The sequence below is a fragment of the Chaetodon auriga genome, chromosome 19 (genome assembly GCF_051107435.1).
Source record: "Chaetodon auriga isolate fChaAug3 chromosome 19, fChaAug3.hap1, whole genome shotgun sequence".
NCBI lineage: Eukaryota > Metazoa > Chordata > Actinopteri > Chaetodontiformes > Chaetodontidae > Chaetodon > Chaetodon auriga.
In genome coordinates, this window is record NC_135092.1 from 8197315 (window position 1) to 8211136 (window position 13822).

General features: G+C 41.2%; 1 protein-coding gene across 1 annotated transcript in view; it reads left to right on the top strand.

Moving 5' to 3' along the window:
- Window positions 1–1947: 1947 nt before the first annotated feature.
- Window positions 1948–13822, top strand: part of il11ra (interleukin 11 receptor subunit alpha) — a 44767-nt gene continuing 32892 nt past the window's right edge. Inside the window, exon 1 of the mRNA XM_076758445.1 lies at window positions 1948–2078. The gene's annotated coding sequence lies outside the window, so the exon portion shown is untranslated. The remainder of the gene's footprint in view (window positions 2079–13822) is intronic.

Sequence of the window (13822 nt, forward strand, 5' to 3'; positions counted from 1 at the left end):
TAATATGCATAATAAAGACAGAATCATAATCACTTATATGAAGCCTAGAAGCATGATGCACAAGAACAGAGAGAGATGAAAGATTACACAGACACAGACACAGAAGTTAGAAGTAAAAACAACATAGAGATAGCTAAATGATGTACAGAAAAGAAATCTGACAGCCGTGTCAGAGGAAGCATAGATAAAGACAGGTGAGACAAAGGATAGGCAGATGGGAACAGAGTGGCAGGTACGTTGGCTGATTCAGTGCAGCAGATGGACAGGCAGATAAACCAAGTGCCACACAAAAAGAAAGAAAAGAACCATGCAGATGGACAAGCAGTCAGAAAAGAAGGAGCAGATGCAGTCCGGTCCCACAACACCACAAGCTACGGTCAAAATGTGCAAAAGATTCGGATTAACCCAAACAAATGTGACACTCTAAGCTTCAAAAAGGTTGTGCTTGTTGCTGGGTTACGCAAAATACTGCACTAAATTACACGACATTTCATAGGTATTCTAACCCAAACTGGCAAAGAGAGCAAAATGAATTCTCTTTATCAGCCAGCTTGGTGTTCAGTGCTCTCCTGTCCCTAATGAGATGTAGCATAACATTTCCAAGCTGCAGCAGACAGCTCAGGGTCACTCGGGGGGTGTCTGGATTCGTTCAAATTGGAAATCCCCTCTTTCAGCCGAATAATTGCTGTCAGCGTTGTTTGCCTAATGAGTGGACTGGACACCAACCGCCACAGTTTTCATGCGGATTGTTCTTGTCCAGTCTGTCCAGGTCAAAGGTCAAAGTTGCTTCAGAAATAAACAGCCTGAAATAGAGCACACAGCTTCTACTTCTGTGCACTATTCTAATATCATATACTTGGTATATGAAAATAAAATGAGTAGATATGTGTCTCTGAATCAATAATGAACCAAATGTGTCATAATTTTAAACATTACAGTATAGATTGACTTACCAGTATATCAGGTACACCTGTAAAATTGAATGCTATCCAATATGACACAGCTACAATAAATCTTACCTTTGCAAAGCCTAAACGCTTCAGTTTCTGTTGACACTCTACCAAAGAGGTGTTGATTCTACCCTCCGGTGATTTTGTGGCTGTGTATGGGACTGTGTTACATTGATGGATGTGTTTTTCCATCTGCATTTACGAGCGAGGACAAAGGGTCACGGCTTTGGATAATGAGATGTTACCATCATCCAATTTATTGTCTGCTAATGCACAGAACACTGGAGCCATTAATGGATTTAATGTGTTTCTGTGCTCATCACATAACAGGTAAGCCACATAACTGATGGATTAATAAATTAATAAATTAATAAATCAGGAACCTGCCTCCTGCAGACTCACAGTTTAGCTCGATGCCTGTGTGAAACCTGAAAAGCTTGATTTGCTTGGTAAGTGGTTCATGGTTTTACAAAGCAAAGACATATGTTGCAATGATTTATATGAGTGGCTCCATCTTCTGAGTGATGCCACTCCAGTCGTGATCTGTTTGACCGTGATGAGCTGGTGGAGGAGAGCAGCATTTGTGGATTATCGTTGGTATATTCAGAGCCTTTGTACATCAACTTATGAACTGAATTAGAAACTAAAATTACAGTGTGTTTTATAGCTATGCTTATTTACTATAACTGCATTAGTTAAAATTAAAACAAAAACTTTGCACACAGCTGCCAATCCCACCTGGGTGCTGCAAAATATCACATGAAAACTGATGCGAATATCAAAACCCTCATAATCTGTCAGCAGGAGACCTGCATCTGCCTCTCCATGCCACATTCCTCAGCCCTCAGACCTGGGATCAGTCCTGATAGCTCAGCCTCATAATCCCTTACAGTTAGGACCCGCCCACTCAACCCGCTGATTGACAGCCGGCTCCTCCAACGAGCCGTCGGCCGACTCGTCTGGCCTCCTTTCACCCCTCCTCCTCCTCCTTGTCCGACTTTGTTGCTCTCCTGCCCCGCTAGCTTGTCTCCAGTCTCTCCGGGGAGCCGAAGAACAACTCGACCAACTCCCAGCCATGGAAGGCGACAACATAATAATGCCTGTTTGACTCGGGGGAGATTTTCCAAGGTAAGTTTTGGTTTTTAAACCTGTTTAAACCGGGTTGGGGGGTATTAGCGGCTAGGAAGCTGCGCGTGTGTGCGTATGGGGGGCGAAAAGTTTATCCGCCTGACGACGCGGGACAGCAGGGAACAGAGGGGAAATTTACTCCAATGTTATTCACAGTGGGGATGTGTCATGCTGCTAGCTTACATGTTCGTCCCTCTTTAGCTTGTGTGGCACCCTGAACACTTGCCCGGTAACACGTCTTTTAATTACATGCCCTGTTATTATGCCTCCAACAGTGTCACAGAAATGAATGGCTTTATTCTTACATGTGTTGTAATTTCATGCCTGATAATTATGAGAGAAGCTGAGCATTTTCTTCCCTGAAAACTTATGGAATATGTGGCTACAGCTGTGTTTGGGCTTCAAATTGAATTTAGACTTTTTGTGGGTGAAAACTATGGGAAGAAAGTGGAGGCACACAAGCAAAGCATTATATGTTATGGAAGAAATTTCATTTAAATTGTAATATATTAATGACCTATGACAGGCTCATCGTAGCCTGCTGCAATGTATGTGTCACTTTGTGTGGGTTGTGAGCTATGTTCCTGTGTGTATGCAATACTGTACATTTGTCTCTTTATAGGTGGAGAGCTCAGTACATCAAAAGCGCTGTTGTTACGTTGGCTTTCATTTACTTGTTTTGCTTCCAACTCTCAAAAGTAACCACAGGAACACGCTTGGCAGTGTGTGGATGAAGCGTTGAAAATCATGACTCATCCAAAAGCACTTGTTGATGTGATAAACATTAGTCTTCATCCCGCTGTCCCTATTTGTATATTTATATGCACAATTATCGTTTCAGGGCAACTGTAAAGGTTAATGCACCGCGTCCACAATTAGAAACAAATACAGTACACACACACACACACACACACACACACACACACACAGAGAAAAGGACAGACAGTGGGACAGGGTCTCACTACAGATGTGCATTCCTCCAGCCAGTGGAGTGATCAAGCCTTTAAATAGAGCTCAACAGGAATGCAAACAGACCAAGCAGAAAGACGAAGCCTGGGGGTGTCTCAGGCAGAGGAGAGGGAAGGTAGGTGGTGGAGGAATGCCAGCGAGACGAGGCTGTGAGCTCTTATGCTGAAAATGAGCTCAGTTTATTGCCCTCTCTCCAATGTTTCCCCGTTGTAAGCGAAAAGTGGGTCAAAGTTCATGCTATATCCTCTATAGCTTAAAGGCAGTAAGAAAGTCAAGGCCAAGTTGTGCAGGAGGAAGTTTTAAAAGTGCGATCTAGGATACCGCATCGCTGTGCAAAGCCCCTTTCGCACGTGCAGTCCTTCCCGTGTCCTGCTTGGGGTCATCTGTGGATGGGAGCATGGATTGTTAATCTGTACTTCCAATTTCCCACCTCATGTCCCGGTAACATTTCTGGGTACATGCCTTGGTGTCAGTGAAAGCAGTAACATTGCAGGGACATGCATCAAACATCCGTCTGATGAAAGCTGCTTTCAGGTGGAGCAAGCAAAACAGTCATAAGACTCAAAAAAACATCACTTGTCTTGCAAACCTGTTGAATATTAAATACAGTACAAGAATAACCCTAACCCTAACCCGAACAAAAACAGCTCCTTGCTCGCCATGTTAATAAATAATTTGAGGCGTCTTCCACTGCGTACATTAATCTGTCTTTGCCCGATCATCTTCTTTGGAGTTTTATGGCATCCATAAGTGTTGCATTACCTTTATCTTGCTAGAATGTCCCTTGTGTGAAAAGGTGCACGACATAAATGTTCCTAAATGTAGCTGCATGCATGAGTAGTTAAAATCACTGGCAGTGCCTGAAGGGTTATCACAGTAATTTATCGGAAACCGCGTGTAAAAGAGGCTTTGCACACTGCTTATCAGTGGCAGAATTTGAACCTTACCCACAAATCGAGCGCGTGTACCAGCGTACAGTTGTGTTTATCAACCAGACGGGTCTGTGTTGCTTTAAGGAGACGATACAGTGAAAATGTTGTATATTGTACGGAGTGGAGGGCATAGAGGGATGCTTTCATCCATGGGTTGAAACTTTTAAACTCGTATTTCAGTTTTTGAGTCATGTGGTTCTTTTGATTTTTTTTTTTTTTTTTTAATTTTCAGAGAAATTGACACATATGATACGAATCAATGAGGTCATGATGTGTGAATGTACATATGTGTGAAAGCTGAGCTACGCCAGTGATTACCCTGTAGTGTGCATGTGACTGCATCCAATTAATGTGTAAAATAATTCAAATGACATGTAAAAGAATATATATATATATATTTTTTTACATTTTCGTTACACTCCTTGCTGACGAAGGGGGGAATTTGGGGATTAATTAAGGATTTTAGTCAGTTGTAATAGGCTTAGAAGTTGCGCAAGGTGTTATTGGTTTCAGCACAGAGGAGTCATGATCAGTTGTTGGATGGTCCGAGTTTGTGTTGCATCTTTTTGGGGTAAAGTTGTCCCAATCACATTTGGCTGTTTGAATAGGTTGGTCCAATCACAGTTACCTGCATTGGCCAATCTATGATTTTCCCTCTTTTGTAGGCAGGTGATTTGTCACAGTTGGTTTCTTGAGAAATGAAATGGAAGAGTTCACACTCACAGACTGTAGCTTGTTGGCTGTCTGCTGACCATCTTGAGGTGTTTTGCCTCTTCCACTGCCATGTGGTGGTAAAACAAAAAGACAGTCAGTCTTGTGATGAGAGTTTGATCACTATTTATGTCTTTGCTTTAAAATCCATTCAGCTAGTTTAACTTTGTCAGCTGAGTCTTTGCAGAGAGATTGGCTTTTGTTGATTCGTCCTTGCCAGCGTCACTTTGGGCTCTGTGGAGACGGGTGCCAAACCTTGCCACTCCCTGCAGTATCTCTGTCAGTTACAATAGTGTTTACTGTTAATGCGTTTCACTTCACAGACTGGGTGGCCTGATCAGGAATACTTTGCTTTGTTTTGAATCTCTACCTTGTCAGATTCATATTACATTAAAGAAAGCTGGCTTGGAAACTGTCTCGCAGAACATCAGGTCTTCCACTCTCTTGACCACTTTACTGCTGTGAAACTAAAATATACACAAGGTCAGAAAAACAAGAGACACTGGGCACCTTGCTGTTTACCCCTGGGAAGTTAGTCTACCCATAGAGTCCCAGGTTTTCTGTCTCTATTAAAGTAAAACTGGGGTGTATTTTTGCTTTCCAAACTTTGTGACCAGAAAATCTGTAAAAAGATTATTTAGAAATACACTCAGTGAACAGATGTGTTCTTTGGATTCAGGGGCTACTGGGATATACAAAAAAAGAAAGGGAAATCCAAGGTGCATGGATTTCTGGGAACAGAGAAATGCCTTACTTCAAACATGGCTGTCATCTACACATTTTGCCACCTTTGGAGCCAGTCAGGGTGAAAGATAAAATATACAGTGTTGCTGAAAGTTACAAAGTGTATACACTCAGGCTTTAAGGCAACATATGCGATACATTTACTTTATTTAGTTATTATAAAAAGCACTCGAGATGGCTCTAAATTTTGCCTTAAAAAGTTAACTGCTCGAAGTCTTTGAGTGACTTTGAAGGGTAGCTCTCAAGTTATCACAGGATTAGTCACATGAATGCTTAGAAAGGAATAACAAATCAGTTACAGGGATTCAACCTACGTCTGCCCCATTGCTCCTTCAATATCCTTCCACTTGCTTTCCCTTTTTTGATAAATATAGACCTTCAAAGTTGTAACTTAATTTCAGTTCATTTTTTAGGACAGCTCAGTTGAGTTAAACTCACCTCCAAACACCTCATTCGAGTTCGAGAAAGGTACAGCTCTCCTTCTGCTTCGCCTGATTCCCTGCAGACAGCTCCCACTGGCAGTCCAATTTCTGTACTAGCTCCGGCCAAAAACCACAAGCGCACACACATACACACAAGTATGCAAAGGCTCCACTTAGACCTTCACACAGACTCGTGCATGCACATATACATGCATCGGCACAAGCTCAGACGATCCAAAACTTTAGTGCGTACACACTCACATAATCACAAGCACACAGAGCTAAACTCGGTCCAAGCCTCCATACTCTCTTCTCCACACTCATATTTCACTAGTCACACACAGAGGGCCCACGGCAATCAACTTTAAATTAGAGAAAAAGCTGCTCCAAGAACTTGAGTGCTGCTTGCCAGGTCTGAGGCCATACCGATCTTGCTGTGTGCATGTGTGTGTGTGCGCGTGTGCGTGAGGCAGAGACAGAAAGAGCCAGCTCTTGATATTAAACCAATTTTGAGGGGCCTGGAGTGGGGTATTTCTCCTCCTTTGTGCTGCTGTTCATGCACTTTATCCCCACTCATACTTACCAGGAGCTCTGCTCATTTGTTCAGAGCATTTGAGGAAAAAGCTGTAAGTTATTTAATCCCACTCTCATTTATTAATTTCATCTTCTGTTATGATTGTCTACATTTGTGACAGTTCCCACAGCTCCAAGCCACAAGGTCAAGCCACTTGATCTTGTGGCTTGGAGCCGTGGCTCCTTTTGCAGTCAGCTGACCAGTAAGCAGAGTGATAGTGTGGTGATAGTGAAAGTGTTGTATTTGCTAGGCAATAAGGATTTTTATATCCACGGAATGGTGAGGCATGCTCCTTCCACAGCTAAAGTTGCCGTCAGTTCTACAAAAGACTCCCTGTATGATGGCTGAATGATGGTTGAATACATAATGGTGGCTCTGTAAAGAAACCCGATGCTTGCTCTTTCATATATGGAAACTGATGCCAAACATTTGAAGTTTGTAGCATCTGTTTTAGATTGAAGAACTTATTTTTGCCAGCAGACTCTGGAATTATCTCAACATCATCGTTTTCTGGCCTGTTATCATATGTGCTTTAAAATTATAATCGGGGTGCACATAACTGGGACGCAAAAATTGGAAATGCGTAATGTCAGTTGTTTCAAAATGTGTCTTTGTGCACCAGGTACTAACCGTCACTCGTCATCAATACCCATTTGTTTTCTACATGCGCTTTCTTGAAGTAAACATCAAACTGAACGGAAGAAAAGACTTTTCACTGAAAAGTTGCTCCAAGATGTGGCTTGAAGCTCACAATCAGCGCACCAAAATGTGATGCAAGATATGTTCTCATCAACATCTAGCGGACCGAAGAGATGTGTTTTATAGAGGCTGAAAGAATTTTAATAATCCATTCTTTGATAAACATGAAAAGAGTAAGGAGCACAGGAATGTGGCACAAGCTACTGCTAACAAACAAGCTAGTCGGGCTGAAAAGTCCAGTTGCCCACCTGCTAAATGGCAAAACAAGTTCGATGAAGAGCAACCGCAAGCTCCATGCAATGGATTTTGCTTTATTCAAATAGCTAGGAGTGAATGCCGGCGGTGCATATCATTCATTTGAAGGGGGGCCGCGGATAGTGCAGAGCATTGCACAAACTATCCACGGGGAGTTAAGAGCAAGACTGCACTCTGCAGAATTTTGAGGTGTGGTTGGAGGAATCACAAAAGCCGAGCAGGAGACTGTTTACATTATGTCTGTGACCAACAAAGGAGAGTTTACATTGGACTTCCTTGAATTGATTGAATGTGATGCTGACCAAACAGCACAGCCTGTGATAGATGGACTTGTGAAGCACTTTCATGATGGAGGCTTGGATGATTGAACAACAAAGCAGAAGCAGGGGACAGTGAGAAAGATTGTGTTTATTAAGACGCACCAAACACCACCTCCTAGTATTCATCAGAGTACCTGGCTCAAAAATGATGTGATTGTGGTTGATGGTGTATTTTTGTCATCTTGTTTTCCATTTATGTAGTTGACTTAACGTGCCATCACAGCAGATCTAAGAGAAGAAGCTGCAGGAGTATGAAATTTCAAGCTGCACTTACGTAGTGGATTCATTTCTAAACAGCACAAGCTCAAAATTGTCTTTAGTTTATTGTGTCTGCTAATAGCCGCTATCTTTTTGTTTAGTTAATCTTCATACAGAGAATGGTACTGTGTACATTATCTCAAGCACACATTTCAGTTTAGAAAAACTGTGGAGGCAAGGTTGATATTATTACGAGAAGGACATTAGATACAGTGATAGACAGCGTCAAAGTGTCAAAATGGTCACCAGCAGTAGACAGTGGCAGTAACCCTCACTAAGTAACTTACCATGTTTTTGTCATCCTATCAGTGTTTCTCTCATGCTTTATCCAGAGCTGGTTTAAAGGGATTAAGGGTCAGTTTCCTTTGGAAAGGCAGCGTCTGTTTTTTATTTATTTAGAGGAGCGCCCTTCAATGAGACAGGCTTTCTATCAAGACAAAAAAAAGACATGTTGTAAGATAAAAACATCTTGATTAATTATGTAAAGGAAGAGAAAGGTACTCACTTACTGGTTTATTTCTACAGTGGCAAACGGCTGGAAGTTGTTGACGCTGACAGCTCCACTGCATGCTTATCACTTGTTGGGTGAATAATTGGCTATCCTGGAAAACAGCATGTTCAGAAAGTTCCATGAAAGATAAATTTTGGAGAATGTGCTTCCTTCCCATGCAAATGTGCTTTATGGTCCTGTGGATCTCTACAGGCTGGCACGGCAGGAAACTAAATGGCCAAAATCCACTGACTTCTTTTGCCATTTTACCGTCTAATTTAAGTAGAATAGATTGTATGAGGTTCGTATGCATGTGTGACCAAATCTCAAAAATTAATGACCATATGTGTATGAAATTTGCTGTGCATGTCTGACATATTGCTGCAGTCTTGCCAGTGAAAGCAACATCTATTAGGTTAGCCATATATTATGTAACTGCTCTGTCCAGTGCGGTGTTGACTGTGAAAATACAGCTAACTGGGGAGATTATTAGAGCTTGGCAGAATATTAGTCTGTGCTGGAAAAACACTCCATTGATTGCTTTTGGTATAAAATTCTACCTCCAAATCACGAGCAGTCACATGCCAAACCAGCGTGAAGAATACTGTGGATTGATTTACAAGCTGCTGTGGCAAAAAAGAAAAAAAATGTACCAGCATTTTGGCTGCTTGCTGTTGACTCCCACCCTGCAGGTGTTCATATTTACCGTCACTGCCATCCCGAAAATGTTCTGTTTGTGAACCTGGTGTCTGACATAAAATTAAAGCAGCACTTCAGCTGAACACATGGATCCACCATCGTGTTATTTGAAGAGGTTCATTAATGCGCACTCACTTTGCTGTCTCAGTGGGGTACCTTTTCAGAAGCACTGAAGAGATCTGAGAGCTAAAGGGGAATATGTTTCTGCCTTTGTTGAGTGTAAATAATGGTTTCATGTCTGTCTCCATTACCTGTTACATAGTCCAGAGAACTTGGTGTGACTTGAAATCGAACTGCTCTTAGCAAACAGCCCAAACTTTAATAGTTTCATAGTTATACTTCTCTTGGATGTATGGTTTTTCTGAAGCGGCTTTCAGTGTTAATTAGCATGAAAACAAACACTTCTACAGTACGAAAGACATATTGGTAATCACTAATCCCTTAAATGTGGTTTGTAAGCAGCTTTTACCAGGGCTGGACAGACTGAAATGCATCTGTCCAGACTCTAAAGACAGTGACAGTGTTGGCTTTGATTCAGGCAGACTACAGCGTGGGTAAACTTTAGACAGTGTGGATAATTCTGTCCCTTTTAATGCTAAAGGACAGAGCTGCTGGCTTTAAGGTTGCACTCTTCCACTGTGTCTGTGCAAGCATTTGGGTGAGGAAATAAACCTTACAAAAGCCTTTGTCAGCACTGTCACCACACAAAGGGAAGAATCAGCTTTGAATATTCAGACCTCTGGTGACCATATTATTTATTTCTTTGTAATATTGTTTGCATGGGATGGAAATTGTGTTGATGCTTGTATCCTTGGTGGACAAAAGGTTGTCTCTGTAACAGACATGACACAATGAATTGATTCGCTGATCAGTAGAAAATGAATCGGCAGCCCTTTTGATAATTGTTTATTGAACTAGCTATTTGAATAAAGCAAAACTGTGAAAGAAATCCTTAAATGATGATGCTATTGTTTGTCTGAATAGGGAAACTTTATCTTTGCCCTTGTTTAGTCTCAGTTTAACACCTGAACGTACCAACAGGGCTTTGTGACATTCAACCTAGTTTTCAAGCCAGCCATCGTCTATAGTGTGCAACTTACGCAAGTGTTATATAGAAATGCAAAACCTCCGGCGCACATAGACTGAGAATGGGCTTGAGTGAAATAGGAAACATCTTATATCCAGAAGTGAAACTTTTTAAATTGTCATTATTTGCATGTTTATAGATTTAGTTTTTTAGATGTTGGAGAAAGAGGAGATTCAAGTTTAAACGAGGTAATTGAACTTTGTTGTGGAAAGACCATATAAGACGCAAATTATTGTTCAAAGCAGAGTGTTTTTAAGTGTCTTAAAACATGTCTGGATGGGATCTTTAACAACTGTTTTTACGTTGTTGTATTTGTTTTACACTATAATTTTCTGTGTTAAACACAGTTTGGCATTAACTATTATCACAGTTACCGTAAAAACTAGAGATGAAGGACAAAGTTTGGAAGTTTGCGATTTTCTATGGCTCCTTTTCTTTCTATGATCACAAGAAAAAAAATCCATTGACTGACATGAAAACACACTGAACACTCTCCAAAAGAGAGAGTAGTCTAGAGCTTGTTTCTCATCCTGTATGTGGGTTTGTTGAAACCATGAAAACAATGCCCCGACTGAGTGCAGACACTCGAAGGAATAATCCAGAGGAGAGGAGAGAGGAGTGTAGATGGCTGCCACAAACTAACAGCACTCCTCTTAATGTTGCCTAGACAAGAGTTTCAGCTAAATGGGGGTGGTCTCGGTTTTAGAGGCCACAATTTTGCTGGAAAATGTCAGCATTCATCGCTTTGGATAATAGCATCATCTAAAGCCTGAAAAGTGTGAGATGTACCAAAAAGACAGAAGTGGATGGAGTGTTCTTGTGGACCACATTGTGTTCATGTGTTTTTGCTGCAACAAGGCAACTATTTTTACTGCAAAGGCCATATATAATTGATAAATGTGTCCTTTCGAATTATGTGTTAGTCCGTTATGATGTTGCAAAATGTCTCCTGGGCAGCAAGCGTGTGTGTGTGTCTAAGTGTGTGTGTGTAACTGTGATTACATAATTTTGTTGGAACATCTATGAAAGATAAGTATGAACCTGCTGCGTCTTTCCCTCTTTTTCCTCCCTTCTTCTTCGTTTGTCCCAGATCCCTCTTAATCCTCCTCTCCCTGTTCCTACTCTGCTTTTTAATTGTTTGACTTGCTCTCTGTCTATCTGTCTGCACCCTTGCCTGCCCTCCCTCCTTGCTTCTGCATGTGTTTGTTGTCTTCATGGAGCGTTGGCAGTCGTGAAGGAGGATAAATGTGTGTTATCGAGCATGGTGATCATATCTGATTTGGCAGCCAGGTGACAGAAACAAATGAGATGGAAGCTAAGACGAGCGATGTTTCTTGAGTGCATCACACTGCAGCTTTTCTTTTCTTTTCTTTTTTGCCTGTGTTTCCAGTTGTTACCAGTGTAAGCATATATTTTAATGAAAATCCTGATGTCATAGGATGACTTCTCATTTAAAAAGGGCTGAACTGTGCACTCTGGAGCTGAACTCTCTGATGGTGGGTGCCAACTCTCAGCCACGCCACGGGAATGCATTGCGTTTTGCATTGCATCTACGTTAGGGCACCTGTAGATTTGATGCATACCATGTGACAGAAGCAGCAGGGTGTTTGCAAGATAATAATCTGCAAAGAGCAGCCCTACATGGAGATCAGTCGTTATGTGAGAGAATGACAAATCTGAATACGCTGTAATGATCAATGAAATATGGCCAAATGTAGAGTTACAATCTGACTGCAAGCTATATGTTACCAGATAAATGCTAAATATTGTTCAGTTTAGTTAGCCAGTGCATGTACTCTAGTTGCACAGATGCATTAATATTCATCATGGATTTGCTGTAATTCTTAAAAGATGAAGCTGTTTGGGTGCTTTCTTGCACATTTATGTATGTTTCATTGTTAGTTATGAGATAGTCTTGTAAGTTTTGGGATTTCAGTCAACAAGTAAAGGTTAAATTAAGTTGTTTTTGTCTTTTCTAAAAAATGAATGAATAAAGATATTACTGCCATAATGAATTGTTCAATTAATGGCCGATGAATTGCTTGGAAATTGTAGCTGATTATGATTGGTCTGAGTCATGTCTGCGTTCTGAACTTACACTTTATCAAATTTTCTTTGAGTAAGCGGTTGGTCAGAGTTGGCTAAATATGGCGTTGTCTGCCAACTGCAGTTTGTTGGAAACTTTCTGCCAGACTGAATGCTCTTTAGAAGACAATTTTATTACCGGTGTTGAGGTTGGTTGCAATGAGGCGAGCAGCTGGCGTTGACATCAGTGCATTTCAAAAACACTGCTCGGACGTGAAAGTCTATCTTTTCAACAGTATCATCAATTTGCTGCATGCACCTATGCTTCATTTTTTATAGGCAGGACTCTTTATTGACATTAACATCCAAGGTAGAAAAGGGGCAAACTGGTTGTAACTAGGTGCCCCTCAGGTTTATGGGAAAAGCCTTTTGGGAGTGAAAACAAACTGCGGTTTTATGTCGACGTAGTGTACATGCAGGGATTCAGCTGCTACATGTTCAATTTGGCAGAGAACAGCATAAAAACGCTGTGAATATGACAAAAATTCAGATTGAATACCCCATTAGAATATAATGGTGAGGAGAAACATGCCTCCGTGTCCTGTTTTAAAGACCATGTGGACTCTGTTTAGTTACACAATTTTTAATGGATGGTTTTCCCTAGGTCAACATTAGGATAATGTGTTAGATAACATTAGAGAGGGAGACAGTAACAGCCGTGGATGGACATGCTCAGGACTCAGACTTATCTCAGCAAAAAGGGCAGCAAAGAAGCAAAATGCGAAGTTAGACTAACTTCTCCCATTTTGCTGTTACATTTGTGTATTTATATCAAATTCTCAGAAGATGCCCTTTTAAAATTGACTTGGTTTTAATGCCCAATCCCTTTAATTCATGTACTTTAAAGCTGAAAGGCTTCACATCACCTTCCTTAACTTGTAAAGATATAAACATACAGTGTATATTGTATTAGCACATTATATTTTGCAGAAGTTGTCTGTCATGAAGTAAAACTAACCCTTGAGCGGGTGAGATCTTGTGCAGCTTTTTCTGGTTTGACAGATCCGAACCTCCCTCCCTCCCTCTGATACCACCTTTGATCTTTAAAAAGGCTTTTTAATATGTCTCCCGGATCACTCAAGAGAGAGACACACGGACACAAGACACGTACACACAAACACGGAGTGCCTTTAAATCAACAAACTTTGAAACCAAATGATGGCGGTGCACTGTAAATCAGCCCGCTATCTGCCTCGCTATCTGAAGCAAACGGGTTGGATAGCGGGCTGTTTGTGTGCCAGGTCTGTGCACCGTGCAGCAGAGCCCCACAGTCTGATGAGGACTTTCTCTTTATTTGCCTCTCATTTATTCTGAAAGAAACTTTGTTAAGCTTGTGTTGCATCCTGCTTCCAGCAAATAATTGAGACAGTAATGAGGCTGCTTTTTTTTTTCTTCTTCTTCTTGCAGACGCCTTTCTGTCGATTAAAAATCAAACCTGCTGTATTAGCCCACGTGAAAACATGTTTGCTCTGCTGTCTGGTTTTTGTTGGAATACTCAC